The sequence below is a fragment of the Alligator sinensis genome, unplaced genomic scaffold (assembly GCF_000455745.1).
Source record: "Alligator sinensis unplaced genomic scaffold, ASM45574v1 scaffold173_3, whole genome shotgun sequence".
NCBI classification, from domain to species: domain Eukaryota; kingdom Metazoa; phylum Chordata; order Crocodylia; family Alligatoridae; genus Alligator; species Alligator sinensis.
Window position 1 is genome coordinate 1463782 of NW_005842076.1, and position 5849 is coordinate 1469630.

The 5849-nt window shown below is 37.9% G+C and overlaps 1 long non-coding RNA gene across 1 annotated transcript in view; it reads right to left on the reverse strand.

The window, feature by feature from the left end:
* Nucleotides 1–5849, reverse strand: part of LOC112550308 — a 70345-nt gene that overhangs the window by 63635 nt on the left and 861 nt on the right. The window lies entirely within an intron of this gene.

Consider the following 5849-nt stretch of genomic DNA (forward strand, 5'->3'; position numbering starts at 1 on the left):
AAAGAGAAGGGGAGGGGGAGAGGGAACATTTTCTCTTTTAAGGAGATGTGATACATAAACAGGAAAAATGTACACTTCTGCTGCTATCCTACACTACCTCTCTGCCACTTGATCCTGCTGTTTCTTGTGTTGATATAATATCAGGCATCAAAGAAATCCAGGGATAGCTATGCAGTCCAGACTTCACTAGGTAACAGGGGAATCTACACTATCATACCATGTCATGAAATTGTTGGACTCAATGGGGATATGTAAGAAGTTGCTGGTATTATAGATAACATCAGTTGGCACTAGAGAAAGCAGCCTGCATGAGGGGAGGAATTTTGAACATCTTGACTGAAAGGATTGCTTAGTCTAATCGTGAGATTTTGTTTATATCAGATTAAGTGCTTCTACTGTAAAATATACCTGCAGCTGTTCAAAGGGAGAAAGATATTTTATTTGTGGAAATATTTGTTTTAAATGTCCTGGATTTCTTGTGATAGGATTCTTAATGTTGGCTTCTGCTGTGACAAATTCTGTTCCAGAGAATCACAGTCACTGCTGAAAAGCACACACCATGTTATACATGTCTTGAGCTGCACTAAGAACCTCTTAATTTAAACTTATTTGCCCTATTCAAGTGATTCAGTATGTAATTAAAGTCTACCACATTATAAAAATTAGCTACAGATCACCATTTGTTTCAAGGGTGACTCACTGAGGCTAAGCCTGCTTGATATTCTGGTTGGCAGCAAATGTTTGAGGGCAGAATCTAGATCAATATGAGCACAATTCTTTTTCCATCTTCCCTGTGGTAGTGGTGTGGTACATTTCAGCATCTCTCACTCTTGCCAAGTGCAATGAAAGAAATTGTCATTCAAAATAAGAGCAATTAAAAACTGGTATCTTTTGAAAATAGCCTTTATTTATTTATTTTTAATTCTGCAGAATCTTTTTTGTTTTTTCCCCCCCTCTCTGGTCCACCATGTTCAGCAGACCACCATGGCATGAATTGCCATTAATATGTCATTTCCCTTTCCTGTTATCACAATATAAAGGACCTTAGCTCTGACCTTTCTATCAAAACATCCTTTGTTTAGAATGAAAGCTATTCACTGTTAGACCCTTATCTATAGAGCTTAGCCAGCGGATCAAATCCAAAGAGCAGAATTCGTTTACTTTGTATTAAATGAGCTCAGTTAAGAAGTTTCAATTTTGGCAGAAAGGTGCATTAATCACAAGGAAAAGAACAGATCTCACTTTTCACAGCTTCTGGTTTACTTTCAATACAGTTACACAGTGAGGCTTTTGTTCCTGAAAAGTAGCACTGTATTTAAATACAGTAAATATAACAAAATTACCTTCTTAAAATTACACTAGAGTTCCTACAGTACAGGATGTCCATAATGACCTCAGTGTTGCATGACTAACTTTACTGCTTCAAAAAGGTTCTAAATTAGTTTGGACAGATGGGTTTTATCCAGAGGATATCAATGAGTTTTTGTGAGTCTGACTTAATTTTTATGCAGCCAGCACTTTGAGATGAAATTAAAATATGTATGAAAAACATATTAAAGTTTCCCTTGGGTTCATAGTTGTTTGTACATTTACAAGGTGTTAAAGAGATGATTTAAAAACTAACTATATAAGGGATCAATGCAAGTAGACTATGATTTATGGCCTTTCATGACATTTTTGACACTTTTGGCCTAATGTCTTATGTGTTTTGAACCACTAATTATCTTTTAATTCATAAGAGTTTGGTGGTATTTTATAAGTGTAATATAATATATAGAGCTGTATCACATGGAAAGTCTTAGAAAAAAAACATACTTTACAAGTTCTGCTGAGTAGGTAACAGTTGTAAATAAAGTTGTACTGAACCAGTTAAAAACCCCTTGAGCACAGAACCCCCAAATGAGGTGTTCCCCACCTACCAACAAAACGGGCAGGTCTTAACTAACTGTTCACTCCATAGGGTTAAGATTGTTGCATGCTGTGACCAAATAGTACATTTTTACTGAGTTTTAAAAAATGTGAACCAGGAAGCACAAGTCTGGCATTCCTGAAGTAGTCTTGTTTCTGTGTAATACTATAGCTAATTTTTTTTCCCTAGCTTCAGGCTTTGGCTGCCACTTTGGCTATGATGAACTATTGAAAACATTGTGACCAGAAGAGTCATAGCAGGATACATCCTGAAAATATGGCAATACAGGAGAACTGCTGCAGTAGTTGCTGTTGTTTTCATAATAGTACTTGTGAATATCCAGCCTTTCACTCTTCAGATTTTTTACCCATTTCTTTGTCACCAACACATGGCAATATCTCCCAAAGGAACTTCTCAGGAAAAGTGGAAAATATTCATCTTCAGTATATGTTCCCATGTATTATATGCCCAAAGAGGGGTTTGTTTGGTTTTTTTGAAACCTTATTACACTGCATAATTCTATAAGCAGAGACAGAAATGAGAAGAATCTTTCTTGACCAAATTTGCAAATTATTTTTTTAAATGAATAAACTTCAAGCTGTTCTGTTGGTGGACCCTGACACCAACTTATAATTGGCTTTGTGAGGCTGCAAGAGTTCTCCATGCTGTTGCTATACCTAAGTCTTAAGTTAAGACTTAACACTTAAGACTTAACACTTAAGTCATACATTTTTCACATGTTTAAAATATGTTTTCAATTGTAAGTATTCTCCTTAATTCACCAAAAAGAGACCATGATAAGGAGCATTATATAAACTGAAAAATAAATACCAACAAGCATTAAATCAAAGCTGTTCCCCAAACAGATTCACCACAGGTAGCATCAGATCACAGCTCCCCATACTACTTTGCCAATGTGCCCAAAGCTGTCCTGAGGGACCATAGCAATGGATGTGAAGGCAGGTCAATGCAATCTTACACTTTTTCAGGTGAAGCTATTACCAAAGATGTACATTGGTGCTAAAAACACTTGCAGTTCTATCATCTGGACTCAGGTCCACTAAGACTTAGAGTAAACACTTTGCTATAGATATTTAGTGTCCAGTATTCAAGATATTACAGAAATTCCATTAGAAATAGATGGTCAAAAGGCAAGTATTTTTTGTAATTTTTTTATTGGACCAGCTGTTTAGATGTGACAAGTGTTGGACAAGTTTCTAGGCATTAAGAGCTATTTTTCAAGTACAGATGGACAAATAGATTAGATTATGAGGTTTCAGCCTGGGATTCAAGAACTTTATCTCTCTCTCTAGTCAGATGGGAGTTCTTGAAATTTTTTCAGGTGTATAATGAGGTCATGGTATAGAAAAGATTTTGAAACACTGTATTAGAAAAATGCACTCTCTCAGAAAAAAAGTAATGTTAGAGTGGACCTTAATTAATTGTCTGCATTGGGAAAAAATATTGACTTATTATGAGTCTGAGCAGAAGAGTTTCCTCTCCTGTTTCCACCACTCTGGCATTTTGTCAATATAAGGGGTGATATTGGTGATAATTGGTGGATTCTCTAGTTTTATTTATTACTAAGGTGATAGCTGTGTTTTGTGCATCATACAGCACAACAGGAATATCACAATCCTGGATCTACATTGCTTTTATAGGAATAGGGTTTTGTTTCTCTTGTATCTTATCATTCAGTAATTGCCACAGAGTACATGCAAATACACACATACACATGCAAGTACAAATGCATACACACACACTAGTTGAAAAACAAAACCACAGATTTACCATTTTTTTTTAATTGCCAAAGTATTTGAGTGCCTAAATCCTATTAGTTTTCAATTGGACTTTGGAATCTAAGTGAAGGAAGAGATTTTGAAAGTGTTCCCCCTATCAAACTACCACTAGAATATTTTTGTTAGTAAGATAATTCCAGGTGGGTAGGTCACATGCATCCTTTCATCATTTTCTCACAAGCTGAGAGTTAGGTGGAATTGAGTAAAAAATAAACATTAAAGACAAGAATTAAGAAAGGAGTACCCTTTAAAAAGACTCACATTCTAAATAGACTCCTAATTGGGCCCTTTGGGTACTCTGAATAGGGACATGGCTGTCCCTACTGAATACATGCATTAAAATTATATACAAGATTTTCTCCCATACCATCACCAAGAAGGAAAGAGGCTTAATTTTTAATAATCAATTAATCTCAGCCCAAGCTGTGAATGTGAGTTTTTCATTATTGAAGTCCTGGGTTCAAATATTCACTAAAATAAATTCAATAATATCATTCTAATCCTGCCTCCTTAAATGGCAGCCTCCACTTGAAACCTAGAAGCCACAGAAGGAACTTGGGTTGGTTAAGATACAATTGAAAACTAGATCAAGTCTACCTTCAGCACCTCTGGATCTAGCTGCTGTTGCCCCATCTTCACTTTCCTGTGAAATTACCAGCTGCTTAAGATGGACTTATGCTGGAGCCTTTGGGATGGAGGTCTTACATTGTGCAGAAGCAGAGTAGTTATTTGCATTATTAATACACCCACAAAAGGTAACTTTAATATCAAAGTAGAAGGCTGCTTAATAAATGAGCTCATTATGAAAATTAGGGCAGTCTTCTGTTTATATATAAAGGACCGTTTCATTTTGCTAAATTGGGCCCAAATTCTACGCAAGCAAATTAACTGAGAATAGAATCAGCCCCAACCACTGCTTCCTAGACATCTGTGGTTCAATTACAACGCGGGTTGTGAAAACATGCTTATATTTTTCCCTATAGCAGGATGAAGCCCCAGGTATGACCCTGACACCCCCTGGTGACTGCAGGACTCCTGCCTTACTCTGGCTCTTGAGGTGTAGACCCCTGGTTTTCAGTTCTTATTGGTTGCAATAGAACTGCATGTGCAGTTAGATTCAACATGGCAAGGTAAGCACTGTTGTTTTTGATGTTCAGAAGTTACTAGAATAAGGTGAACTTTTGACTCTTGGGTGAAACTTGCTGAGTAACTCAACATAGAGCATGCACACTTTCCCATTATGATTGGCAGGAAAAAAAGTGTAGTGCAAATGACAGCTACCTTGCTGAGGTACGCTAAAAGATGTTTGGAAGAAGGGATGGAAAAACGTATCGAGTATATGACTGACAAGTGTGAGAGATCACTGGTTGGAGCAAGTGGGGTGACTGGTTAGGATAAAAGATGCGGAGCAGTGCTCTGTTGTGTGGGTCATTGTGCATGTGTTGGTGTCGGCATGGTGGCAGGGAGACCAATTTGATGGAACAGATTCATGAGGGTGTGATATTTGTCACTGAAGGTGTCTAGCTCCTGAGAGACTTAGTGGTTGAGGAGAGATTGGATCTTTCATGTTTTCCATGATCTGCGAGCGTGAACAGGATCACATGTTTGATGTGCATTTTCTATTCGAGTTGTCCTCATCTATTATTGTTTAGTCTGTTGTTTTCTGTGGCAGTGAAAGGGTCATTGGGTGTCTGCATCTGCATCAGGGTAAGCAAGCTTGAGTGCTGCCTAGTTGCTTGACAATAGTGCCACTGCTGGCAGACAAGGCAACTGATCCATAAAGGATTTCTCCCTTCAGAGTCTCCATTTTATTAGTCAAGTGTCACCCTTCTTCACGGTCTTCCTTCCTTTCCCCTCATGTTCCTGTCAGTGTTGTTTAGTACTTCAATAATAACCAGTTCATTTATCTTTAAACACCATGCCCACAGTTCTTGGCTTGCTTTGTTGGCTGAATATCCAAGCACCTATCCAGCATTTTAAACTGCTGGTCAGCTCGGGCTAACAGAACCGTGGTGACCATCCCTTTCCTTAGAAGGATGTAACATCCATTTTGTTAATTAATTGGGGGCCCTGTTGTCATTAATGAGGTTTCATTAATGAGCCCCCCCCCCCCCCCCCCCCCCCGCCCCACCCCCTTTCTT